Here is a 13555-nt window from a genome sequence, read left to right on the forward strand (position 1 = left end):
TGTTCCATATCTTAATGGAATTGTTACTATTCCCATTTTTATTACTGAAAAATACGTAATAGTCAATAGGTAAATCAAGGAATTTCTAATTTATTGTATTTCTGATTTAGAAATAGAATTATCTATTCTGAACAAATTTTACCAAGTTTCAGAGCTCTAACATTAATACTGAATTTTAGTATTATTTAAAATGAAGGGAAATAATGAGTTCAGGATGGAATATCATTTCCATATTAAATGCCAAAGAAGTATGTTATTTGGTCTATCAAGGTTTATCTAAAAATATATATATACAGCATCTATAATATCATTTGTAGATTAACATATTAAGCTGTTGCCAAATGGTCTCTTCAAATGTGCTCTCTTTCTCTCTTGAATTAAATGATTAAAATTCTTTATTGTATCCTTGTTCCTGTGACCATATTTAAAATGTATTTTGAAATTAATTTGATTATCTGTTGGATATACTTATCATCATCTTTAGTTTGGGATATTTTTTATTTTTAGTTATTTAGTTAATTTTAGGTAGCTCACTTATTAGTTGATTACTGTTCCCTACCTGAATGTACATATGTTGTTAGATTTTTTTTTTTAAGATGCAGCTTTCTCATTTTAATGTTTCCTTTTCTTATAGTTTACAGGTAGGCCAAGCTTCACATATACTTTAGGCAAACTTTGTGTTCTTCTTGTTTTTAAATCTTGTCATTTGGTATTGTCAGGATTCATTAATGTGTGCTGTCCAGTTTGTTAGATACATGTGGTTATTTAAATTTAAATTAGGATTCAATAAAATTAGAATTTCAGCCTTCATTCACAATAACTACATTCATGTGCTAATAGCTACTGTATTAGACAGTACATGTGTATGTGTAATTTCTGTCATTACAGAAAGTTCTATTGGACAGCACTATCAGGATAATTCATTGTTTTTTTATTTCTGTATAGTACATGATATGAATATCTACATTTTATTTCCTTTCCTCTTAAGTAAAGAGAAATTTTCATACTGATTAAGTCTTTTTTAAGATTTTTGAAAAATGTAGGTTTTATGTTACATTGTAATGTGCAGCTGGTAACTTAGACTACAGTTGAAAGTTTTTTATGTGCGTGGTACACAAAAGTGATTTTACAGAGTTTATTGATTTTTAAAAACAGTCTTCCTCTCAGTTCCCATTTTGGCAGAAATGTTCCAAGCTCTTTGGTCCATTGATTGTCACAATTTACAAAGTTATGATGCCCTAAATGTTGGCATTTTTTGCAGAATTTCCTCCAAGCCCATTTTTATTTAAATAAAAAACAAATTCCTCAGGGAAAGGAGGATTTTACAAGCTATTTTAGAGCAGAATTGATTTTGGTGTGTGTTAATGCAGACAATCTGCCCAGTGTTAAAATGTTAAGGAGAAAAAAAAATACAAGCTGCCATATTCATGTGATCACACCAAAATAGCAGCTTGTATTTATATTTTCAGTCTCCTTGAGGTGGACTCCAGGCACACATGAATGAGTGGATGTACTTGGTGTTGTGTTGTGATTTTATTTAATGCAGGCTAAGTACATGCTTGTGCATGCACGACCAGCCCTCACATATGCACTTGTTCACAGCCGAGAAAGTGAAAACTACAACACAAGCCGCTCTCTTAAGAGTTGTCAGCAACCCATGTGTGTGTTACTTAAATATTAAAGAGGGGGAAAACAGATTTTCAGGAACACAAGAAATAGTTCTTCTATACAATAGCCTGTAGTCCTTCCTTGTCTCATATTTAAGGTAAAAACAAAACAATTTTTCTCGTGTGTGTGTGTTTGTGTGTATTTAGAGGGGGGAGGATGGCGCCACCAAAAAATGTATAAACAAGGAAAATAAAAACTTGTATAATTTTATTTTTTTGTACCGGGATCAAACTCAGGACCTCATGCTTGCCAGGAGGTGCTGTGCCACTGAGCTACGTCCCTGGCCCTTTCATAAATATTTTAATACTAAAATTGTTGAGATATCATGAGATTCATACAAGTTACCTTTGGCCTCTGGGAGGTGGTCAAAGTGGTAGCCGTTAGCTTCTAAACATTTATTAGTACGGCAGACTGCTGAGGTGTGTGTATATATATTTTTTGACAGACTCTGTGTGTGTGTGTGTATTTATAATGTTTTTTTAGAAATAAGTATTTTTATACTGCCCTTGTTTTAAAGTATATACTGTATTTCCCATTTCTGTTTCATATAAGCATTCAAATTCTTAACATACATTTATTCTAATGTATGAGCTTTTTTAAAACTTTAAAGATTTTTCAGTATTTGATTGAACCTCTGGGTCTCTGCCTACTTGCCTCCATGATGTGAGCAGCTTTCCTCTACCCAGACCGTTCCACCATGCTTTTTCTGCCTGGAGCCAGACCATGGACCAAAAATCTGTGCGAAAATAAGCCTCTCCTTTAAGTTGTGTTTTTTCAGTGTTTTCTCCAGCAAAAAGAAAAGTGATTAAAACAAGTATTCCCTTCCTTTTTAAGGCCTTTGAGAGCTGTATGTTGTTTTTTATTAATTGCAAAAGCAAATTAAAGACAACAATACTCTGCTTAGGCTCTTCTGCTTAATCTTCTCATCTTGAGTCCTTGAGATCATAGAATTAATTTTCCTTTTGCATTGGTCCATTTTTTGTAGGTTTGGGGGTGATTTATTCATTCAGCAACTACTCCTTGAGAAATTATATATTCCACTACTGTCTTAGAAGTCAAAGATTCTAAGTTCTAAATTCTAATTTAGAAGTTGAAGATTAACAGAAGACTGTGTCTTTTTTATGCATATTAGAACAATGTTTTAAAGTTATATGTAATATTTCTGTTTGTTCTCCTAGGTTTTCTTGATTTCTGGCTTTTTATATTAAGTGTCTCCATATTCTTCCATAGTGGGCATTTGTGTTGATGATGGTTATCTAGTTAAATCCTTTCATTTTTGGACATGAAAAGTTGAAGCTGAAAAAGAATATGATTTGAGTAAGCAAATATAACTTATTGTGACTATGGAAAAGGTCACTCCACTGCTTTATAATTTTTGTTGATTTTATTTGCCTAGGTTTAATACTTTCTCTGTTCAGAAAACATTATTAACTACTGTCTGTGTAAAATACTCAGTGAAGCAAGTGGCACAGAAACATAAATGATCTTATCTCAGAAAAAAAGTAGAAGCTAAATCAAAGGATGTCTGGATTTTTTAAACTTTAATTTTTATTAGTGGTACATATTTGCAGTAAAAAATGACTACATTCATTATAGGGAATTAGTATATGTACATTACACATCTCAATTCTTTTTTTTCCTTTCCCTCCACCTCCCTTTTTCTATAATGATTATATGAGTTTACACTCCCACCAACAATGAAGAAAGATTTCTTTTTCCTGCAGCCTCACCAGCATTTGTTATTAGTTGATTTCTTGGTAATAGCCATTCTTTTTGGAGTGAGATGGAAGCTCGGTGTTGTTTTAATTTACATTTCTCAATTGGCCAGGGATATTGAATATTTTTTCATATATTTGTTATCCATCTGTATTTTTTCATCTGAGAAGTTTCTATTCATGTTAGATGCCCTTTATTTGATTGAATCTTTAAATTTCTGGGGTCTAGTTCTTTTTGAGTTATTTATATATTCTAGATATTAAGTCTTTTGTCTGAAGACTATTTGGCAAAAATTTTTTCCCATTCTGTAGGTTGTTTCTTCACTCTTGGTAGTTTCCTTTGCTGTGCAGAAGCTTTGTAATTTTCAGTTGTCTTGATTATCTTCTCACTGATGGGACAAAATATCTGACACCCACAAGTTATAGGAAGAAGGGTTTATTTTAGCTAACAATTTATAGAGGTTTCAGTCCATAATCAGCTGGCTTCAAGGCAGAGGGGCATGACAGAGAAGAAACAGCCCATGGCATGGCAGGCAGGAAGCCAAGAACCTGACTTCTTTCTGTTCCTTTATATCCCATCCAGTCTGTAAGCCTATTAGTTTGTGCCTCCCACATCCAGGATGGGGCTTCCCTCTTCAGTAAATCTATTTAGCCACACTGTGCTAATCCAGTAAGGGGACTAGTCCATATTTCATACAGCCTTAACCCAGCATCGGCGACCTATGATCCTGCCACCTCCCAAAAGACATACCTATGAATGCATGAGGCTTTGGGGGATGTCTAGATATAAGCCATAATAGATGTGATCTCATTTGTTGATTCTTGGCATTATTTCTTTCACAATTGGGGTTTTGTTCAGATAGTCTTTGCCTATACTTATCTTCAAGTGTTTCATCTGTTTTGTCTTTCAGCAGATTAAGTTCTTCTGTTCTGATGTTTAGATCTTTGATTTAGATTAGTATATGGTAAATATGGGTATAGGTTCAATCTTAGGCATGTGGATAGCAAGTTTTCCCAGCACCATTTGGTAAAGAGGTTGTTTTTCCTCCAGTGAAAGAATTTGACCCCTTTGTCAAAGACAATGTAGCTGAGTGTTTCTGGAGTTGTTACTGCATCTTCTGTTCTGTTCCATTGAGCCATAAGTCTGTGTTTTGTTTTGTTTTGGGGTGTTTTTTTTGCCAGTACCTTGCTGTTTTTATCACTGAAGCTTCATAGCATAATTTAAAGTCCAGAATCATGATGCCCCCTCCATTAGCCTTTTTGTCCAGAATTACTTTTGCTATTCTAGGTTTCTTTTGGTTCCATATGAATTTGAGGACTGCTTTCTCCAGTTCTATAAGGAATGCTACTGATAATTTGATTGGGCTTGCATTAAATCTATGTAACAGTTTTGGATGCATGGCCATTTTGAATACATTGCTTTTGCCTATCCATGAACATGGGATATCTTTCCATTTTCTGATGTCCTCTTCAATCTCCTTTTTCAGAGTACTATAGTGTGTTGTTGCTGAGGTCTTTCACTTCCTTGGTTAAGTTAATTCTTAAGTATTTCATTTTTTATAATGCTAATTTCTCTCTTACTGAGTTTGTTATTGGTATACAAGAATGCTGTTGATTTTGAGTCCTGACTTTGTGTCCTACTCTACTACTGAATTTGGTTATTAGTTTAGAAGTCTTTTGGTGGAGTTCTTGGCATTTTCTATATAAAGGATCATGTCATCTACAAATAATGATAATTAAACTTCTTTCTTCCATATTTATATCCCTTTTATTTCTTTCTCTTGTCTAATTATTCTAGCTAGTTTTGAGAGCTATATTGACCAGAAGTATTGATAGTGAACATCCTTGTCTTATTATAGATTATATCCTGATCATAGAAGGAAAGCTTTCAGCTTCTCTCTGTTTAGTATTATGTTGGTTTGTCATAGATGGCTTTTTCAAATTGAGATAAAATTCTTTTATTCCTATATAGGATATTTATCATGAAAGAATGTTGGATTTTGTCAGATGCTTTTTCTGCATCTATTGAGAAGATCATGCAATTTTTGTCCTTGCTTCTGTTTATATGATGCATTACATTCATTGATTTGCATATGTTGAACCACCCCTGCATCCCTGGAATGAATCCTACTTGGTCATGATGTATAATCTTTTTGATGATTTACTCCATTCTGTTTGCCAGTATCTTATTGAGGATTTTTGTATCTATGTTCATTAAACAGATTGGCTTGTCTTTTTCTTTTTTGGTTGAGTTCTTTTCCATTTCTGGAATCAGGATAATGCTTCCAGAAATGACTCTGGGAATACTGCTTCCCTTTTTAATTCATTAAAAAGTTGGAGGAGTATTGATGTTAGATTTTCTCTAAAGTTCTTATAGAATTCAGCAGTGAAGCCACTGGGACCTGGGCTTTTCTTAGTTGGTTGTTTATTCTTCAGTTTCACTGATTGACACTGGATTACTCAGGATTTTTATATCTTATTGATTCATCTTTGGTAATTCAGATGTATTTTGGAATTTATAGATTTCTTCTGAATTTTCCATTTTATTAGAGTACAGGTTCTGGATTTGTATATTCTAATGCAGTGTTTCTCAGCTTTGGGAGTTGTACTTTCAGTGTTTTATTCCTGAGACAAAGTGTCTGACACACACAACTTAAAGGAGGAAATGATTTATTTTGGCTTATGGTTTCAGAGGTTTCAGTCTGTAGTAAGCTGGCTCTTAGGCAAGACCATCATGGTAGAAGCAAGTGGTGAAGGAAAGCTGTTCAACCCATCACAGCCAGGAAGCAGAGAGTGTAGGTGAGGGCCAAAGGGAGAAAGGGTGGGAGACAAGAACGCATCCTTCTAGATCATTCCTCCAGTAACCCACCATGTCTACCAGTTAGTCCCCTGTCAGAGCACATTCAGCTCTAAACTCATCAATGGATTGACTCATTGATGAATTTATCATCCCCATAATCAGTCACCTTCCAAAAATGTAACTCTTAATGCCTTTTCTGGGATATTTTTGATCCAACCATAACAATATTGACATTTTAGACCAATTCTTCATTTTGAGAAGTTGTTATGTACCTACAGGACTGAGATCTTCCTGTTAGAGATATCTTTTTCAATTTTTTGGTGAGCCTTTTTTTTTGGACAGAAGGATTCTCTGAAGTATCACTTTAGAGCTTTCTGATATGTTAACAATTTTACAGTTAAACCTCTGGCTTCATTTTCAATCTTAATTTTCTGTCTGTGTCCTAGTTTCGATCTTGGCCAAAAGCAGTGTCTCAATATTAACATCATTTGCTAACTAGAGAAGCTGAAAGTGAGAAAAAGTAATATTTTCAAACCTACCAAGTTTGAGCACATTTATGTTTATCAGCTCTTCCCTTTGCTTTTCTCTTCTTTCTTTCTACTATAAGTAACAAGAATAAGACATACAGTAGCACCTTTGATACTCTGTGTATCTCCTAGGCTAGATCATCTAGTCTATTGAGTACATTTTCTGTTTTTTTTTTAGTTTGTCAATATTTTATCCACTTCATAAATACATCAGTAATGCTGCTGGAATGGGATATTACATGGAAAACTGCATGAAACAACAGTTATAACAAGCTCTACAGGGCTAAATTTCAGTTATAAAATGGATCATAGGCTGAGAAATCACTACTTATCCACAATATTATCTTATAAATCAAAAGATGACATATCCAAATTGAGGAATGAATTCACTCTGTAGAACTGAACAAACAAAGACATCTCAAGGAAGCAGTACTAGACAGCAAACCTACATTACAAAAGCAGGTAGGGTTGTTCACTCTGAGAAGGAATAACCTAGAGTGTTAATACCCCATAAGGTTCCATGTCACCTTCACAAGAAATCTCTTTTAAAGTAACTCAGCCACGCACAGAGTTCCTTAGACACACACACATCACACATAGTTCCCTAGGGAAACCTCAGGAAAGAACAGCATCTACACACACCCCAACACGGGGACCTATGCAGCAGGACACACAGACTTCTACCACTGCTGCCAGCCACCACTGCACTGTCAGTTACAAAGTAACACTTCTCAGTAGTCTTCCTGATCAACTTTTTGGTTTTGATACCAGGAATCAAACTTGGGACCTTGTGTTTGCGAGGCAGGCAGCAGAACCACTGAGCCAAATCCCTGGCCTTTCCTGATCAACTCTTGAACATCAGACCAGGAATCACCTATAAAGCAGAATAGGTAATTTCCTTCACAAGACATCTGAAATTGTAAGAGCTGACAGATCAAATCCTAAAGTGCTAGATTGCTGTGGCTCGTAGAACAACATAAATTATACAGATTTTGAACAGCTTGGGTAAAAAGCACTGACATTTAGGTTTCTTCCATCAGTTCTTTATGCTTTAGTTGTCATTTACTCTGTGCCATCCTTGGAGCCCTGAAGGTTTTGCCACAGCACTCTCGAAGTCTGCCTTACAAACAGTGAATCGACAGGATGCTGGATAGTCAGTCATGAAAGGAAACATGATAAATTAAATGTCCTTTTCCAAATGTCGGAATACTGCAGGTTACCAGGAGCTGGCAAAACTTCACCGATCATCTGGATTCATGCTTTGCAAGATAAGGTCTCCTTTCATAATGAGCGATTGAGAATATTTACTCCCCACACCCACAGCCATTCAGGCATATACTGGGCAAAAAGAAACTGAATGGAGTAGGACCAGTACCCTGTGGTCCTTTTGGAAATTCCGAGGGTAGAAACAGCGTGATGCGCTTATACTTTTGGCGAAGGCACCAACCATGAGCATCTGTGCAGAAAGCTTCGAGAAGCAGCCATGTTGGTAGCGACGTAGGATGGGATTAGACTCTGCACAAAGATTTCTTTAGAAGCATACTCGTACTGCAGTGCTCTGCTGAACTGGTCTAAGTAAACCTTAAAAGCTGAAAATACAGCCAGCTGGGGAGTGAGTTTGCAGCAGGAGCCAGATGAGATCGTGACAATGGTACCTTTCTTTCTCTCCACCATTCCGGGTAACACTATTTGGACTATCAAACTGGTGGCAGCAATGTTCACATTTATGATGTCCCAGAGCTTGTCTTTGGAGACCTGCATGAAATACTGGGGGTAGGGATAAGACAACCCTACGTTATTCACCAAGATGCCAACATCTCTGTCTTTCAGAGCTTCCTGAATCAGATGGCAGATCTCATGGCCTCTGCTGAAGTCTCCAACTATAACATCAGTTTCCACTCTGTAGGTGTTGGCTATGTCTTTAGCAACATTCTGTAACTTCTCTTTGTTCCGGCTAATCAGAATAATATTGAGACCTCAGCTTGCTAGCTGTTCAGCATAGGCTTTTCCAAGCCCATCGATCACACCACTGATGATGGCGCATCTTCTGTACTGCTTGTTCAGGTCTGCTCTGCTTCCCAGGCAAAGGATAAAGTGCAGTCTGATCAGGCTGTAAAAGTCACAGACGATGGTGATGCTTTTTCTGGCCGTGTACCAGGCTCCAACCAAAGCCAGAGCTTCCATATAACAATTGCAAGACCTGGCAATTTCCCTGTACAAGAGGTAGATGCTGTCAACAGCAGCCACGGCAGCCTTCCCTCTGCTGGCTCTGGGCCTTCGGCAGTTTGCAGCTTTCCTCTTAAGGTCAAGCAGACCCCAGCAGCGCTGGGAAAGGAGAATAAAGAGGCACAAAGAGGGTGGTTCTGGGGCCTCTGGGAGGAGCAGGGCGAGGGTCTAAGGGGAAGGCCCTGGGCAACACGTGCTGTAGGGACTGGATGCAGATGCCCAGTCAGAGAGGGCCTTTTTCAGTTTTTCATATAACCAGAGGCTACCATGTTGTCAGACTTTCTGCCATTATATATTGTGAACCCTTCTCCTTCATTTTTCTAATAATGTTTTCCCCAGTTTCATGTAATCCCTCACTGTGAGCCTGCTTCTGGCCTCTCTTGACCTAACAGTCTCTTTCATACCCTTTTGCCCTTAACTGACACTCTCCTAAAGGTTCTTCGGACTTTTACCCAAATCCCCTGTACATTTCTGCAACACATTTAAGTTTCTGTTCAAATAGAACTTCAGTTTGAAATTTCAAAACATCCATTAATTATCTTGTGCTATATAAATAAATCAACCAAAAGTTAGTGGCTTAGAACAATATTCATTTATTATTTCATAGTTGCTGCAAATCAGTACCATAAGAGCAGCTTAGCTGGGAACGTCTGCTTTAGGAGTCTGGTGTGAGTCTGGAGTTGCAGTCATGATAGCTTGAGTAGTGCTGGAGGATCCGTACTGATTCCTATTCATGTGGATCTTTCCATGGAACTACCTAAGTGTTCTCCTCTAGAGGAAGTGATCCAAGAAAGGGAAGCAGGAAGAAGCTATGTCATTTTTATGCCATAGCCTCACAAAGGAGGTGTAACAAAGAATTTGAAGATAAAAAACTACTTATAGTCTGTGTATTTCTTTCCTGTGACTCTCCAGTGATCTTTTCCATTCTATCTACCTGAAAGGAAAATGTATACAGGGGCCTGCCAGGTGTGTGATGAAGTAGATTTTGTGTTCACATATAACTTCCACTTTCATTCCATTTGTTATCACAGCTCTCTGAAAAGGAAGCTGGGAAATTAGATCCATCTAGGTACCTGAAAAGAATGGAAAATAATTTTAATTGAATAGAGAAAATGGTAAAATCATCCACACAGGGAAAAAGAGTACTTTATGTATCTGTTTTCATTCTATATCCAATTGTTCTTACAGTTCTTACAGTTTTGGTTTCATTTTTTAGTTTTTTTAATAAAACAATAAACCACAGTACAGTATTATAATTTTTTTATAGTATGTGAGGCAGTAGTCACCAGCTCATTTTAAATTTTAGATAAATGCTTCTTTTGAATTTGTTTTTAAAATGTAGGCATAACATCAGTTATATTTTCTTCAAGTCCTTCTGTGCTTCTTTGTCCTAGTGCCTGATTATAAACCCTCACCAAGGTCTTTATTTTTTCCTTTGGGGCATCTTATTGAATACTTGTGCTTTCAGTAATTCATCTGGGGGCAATGCTTTGTCTGTTTTAATACTTCTAAGTGCCTAATTATATACTATAATGCAGTGACAAAGCCCTTTATCATTTTATTCTTTTCTTAACCCTTTTCTTACTTAGGAAATATTCTTTCTTTCTCTGTTGTGTGAGAAACTCTTCATTACAGATATCCCAAATATTTGTCTGAGTTTCCTTTGTGGTCTGTATTGAGATACACTATTAGTTTAATGTCTTTCAAACGCATCAGACAGAACCCATCAGAACCTGGGCTCCAGTTTATTGGGGGCTCTATATTAGTGTTTAGTTGCCCTCCCCTCACTTCCTGATTCATTTCCACACATTGCAGTCACATGAGAAAATATCTAAAAGGCAAATACCATAGAATGGTCTATTTGTTATAAACTATCTTTTGTGGCAGAAGTAGTCGCCATTCTATCATTAATAGATCTTAGTGTAATCAGGTAACGAGAAGTATCCCTGAAACAACCAAAATTAATAATTTTTAAATCATAACAAATTGAATTTCAGAGTAACTTAAAAATTGGAGAAAAATTTCTTACACAAGTATTTTAGATAATGAAAGGGAAAAAAATGATCAAATTATAATTTTACCATCTTGTGACTGTTAATGAGTAGGTATAGTCAACAATCACATGTGGTTGCTAGTGTCACAAAAAGAGAAAGAAGCTTACATTAAGTGCCTCATGATAGAAATATACAGCATTAAGTGCTCTGGTTATATATGGCTGCATTTTAAACCACCCCAAAGCTTAAAGAATAACTATTTTGTTAATTAATCTACAATTTTGACAAGGCTAAGCAAGGATGGCTCATCTCTGTTACACATGGTGTTGATTGGGGCAGCTGGAAGACCAGGGGCTGGAATTATCTGTAGGGTGCCCACTCACATATCTGGTTGTTGAAGCTGGCTCTCAGTTGAGCCCTTCTCTGGAGCTTTGGCTAGAGCATTCCACATGACTTTTCCATCTAGCTGCTTACCTTCCTCATAGCATAGCTGCTTGGTTAGAAAGAGAGCCAGATATAACCTGTGTCATAGCATGACTTCTGCTGCATTAAGTATTCGAGAAGCTGGTAACCAAACAACACATATTCAAAGAGAGGGAAATTACTCTTCTACTTTTCTACAGCAGGAAAGTCAAAGAATTTGTGAGCATATTCTCAAACAATCATACTTTAACCTTTGAAGAATCTTGCTGAAAAGTTGAACTAGAATCTAGTTAAGTCTTGAGATATAGTTACCAATATATAGGAAATACAAGGGGAAGAAGAGTGTGTTAACACAGTGGAGGTATGATAAATAAAATTCAGAATTTGGAAGTTTCTACAGGATTAAAAAAATCTGGTTTAACAAATACATTTCAAGAAAAAAGGACAAATTTACAGAATAAAGGAATCTTAAACACATAATTGAGATTCAGTATTAGTGGATATTGAGAAACATTAACAAATTGCAATTGATATGCCATCACATCCAGATCCAGAAACTTTTTATTTTGATATAACCCTGTTACTTGTTTTTGCTTTCATGGCCTATGCTTCGGTGGTTAAATCTAAAAAATCATTTCCCACCCCAGTGTGGTTTTCCTTTTCTCTTCTAGTAGCTTTGTGGTTTCAGGTTTTAAGGTTAAATCTAATCCACTGATTTTGAGTTGATTCTGTATATAGTGTGAGATAAGGGTCCACTTACACTTTTTTTAACGTATAGAATCCAGTTTTTGAAGCATCATTTATTAAGACTTTTTCCCATTGTATGAGGTGTGGCCAAAATACAGGATATGTTTAAATTTTTAAAAATTTATTGCAGTAAAAGGTGCATTGCTATCAATTTCTCAAAATCCGTCCTCTCACTTTGTTTGTTTGTTTGTTTGTTTGTTGGTACCGGGGGGATTGAACTCAGGGCCTTCTGCTTGCAAGGCAGGCGGCAGAACCACTGAGCTAAATCCCTGGCCCTATACTCTCACTTTGAACACACTTATCCCATCATTTTTGCCACTTTCTCAAGCAGTTCAGAAATCCTTTCTCTTTGAGGGTCTTTATTTGTTCTGTCATGGCGGCCTCCATATCCTGAATCAATCCAAAACATTTAAGTTTCATGATCATTTTCACTTCGGGGAAGAGCTAGAAGTTGCATGATACCAAATGCAGTGAGTAAGGTAGATGAGGACACACTAATGTTTTTATGAGCCTGCCTTTCCCTTGGATGGCACTTGGCAGTAGCATTCACTGATTTTTTAAATCACATCTCATAAAAACATGCTTCAAAAAGTGACAAGAACAATGGGATAAGTGTGTTTGAAGTGAGGAGGAGTACTTGGAGGGGATTAATGTCAATATATCTTTTACTGTAATAAAATTTTAACACACACCATATCTTTTCATTGACCCTTATATATTTGTGGCATCTTTGTCAAAAATCAGTTGGCCATGAATGTGTTGGTTCATCCCTGTGTTTTCTGTTCTTTTCCATTGGTTGACATAACTGTTTTTGTACCAGTGTCATCCTGCTTTGTAGTTTAGTTTGACATCAGCTAGTTTGATACCTCCAACTTTACTCTTTCTTTTCATGATTGCCTTGGCTATTCGGGTTATTTTTTGGTTCCATGTGAATTTTTGGATTTTTGGGGGGGAAATTGATGTAGATTGCATTAGATCTATAGGTTGCTTTGGGTAAGATGGTCATTTTGTTTGTTTGTTTTGTTTTTGTTTTTGTTTTTTGGTACCAGGGATTGAACTCAGGTCCTTGCGCTTGCACAGCAGGTGGCAAAACCACTGAGCTAAATCCCCGGCCCTAAGATGGTCATTTTCTCAAAGTCTTACAATCCATAAGCACAAGATACTTTTCCAGTTATTTGTATCCTTTATAGTTTCTTTCAGAATTTTATAGTGTTTGATATATAGAGCTTTCTCCTCATTTACCCTCAGTTCCTCTTTTTGGGTGACACACTTTTCTAATGAAAATATTTACTTTAGCAAAACAGTAGCCAGCTGTGCATCTCAGTAGCTGTGCTGGGGGAATACAGGAAGCAGTCTTTGTGTTCACCCACTTGGTAGATGAAAGACAAGGTATATGCACCTATGTCAAAGTATCAACAAGTTAGTTTTTACCCACTTTACGATTTCTGTTACATT

The 13555-nt window shown here is 36.4% G+C and overlaps 1 protein-coding gene and 1 pseudogene across 14 annotated transcripts in view; one reads left to right on the top strand and one right to left on the bottom strand.

Annotated features, from left to right (window-relative positions):
- Positions 1-13555, top strand: part of Tbc1d5 (TBC1 domain family member 5) — a 630984-nt gene that overhangs the window by 370421 nt on the left and 247008 nt on the right. The window lies entirely within an intron of this gene.
- On the bottom strand, positions 7965-9219 carry LOC106007712 (inactive hydroxysteroid dehydrogenase-like protein 1 pseudogene; annotated as a pseudogene).

Source organism: Heterocephalus glaber, unplaced genomic scaffold (genome assembly GCF_053883595.1).
Source record: "Heterocephalus glaber isolate CG9 unplaced genomic scaffold, H.glaber_assembly_v1.0 deba00001472, whole genome shotgun sequence".
Lineage (NCBI taxonomy): Eukaryota > Metazoa > Chordata > Mammalia > Rodentia > Bathyergidae > Heterocephalus > Heterocephalus glaber.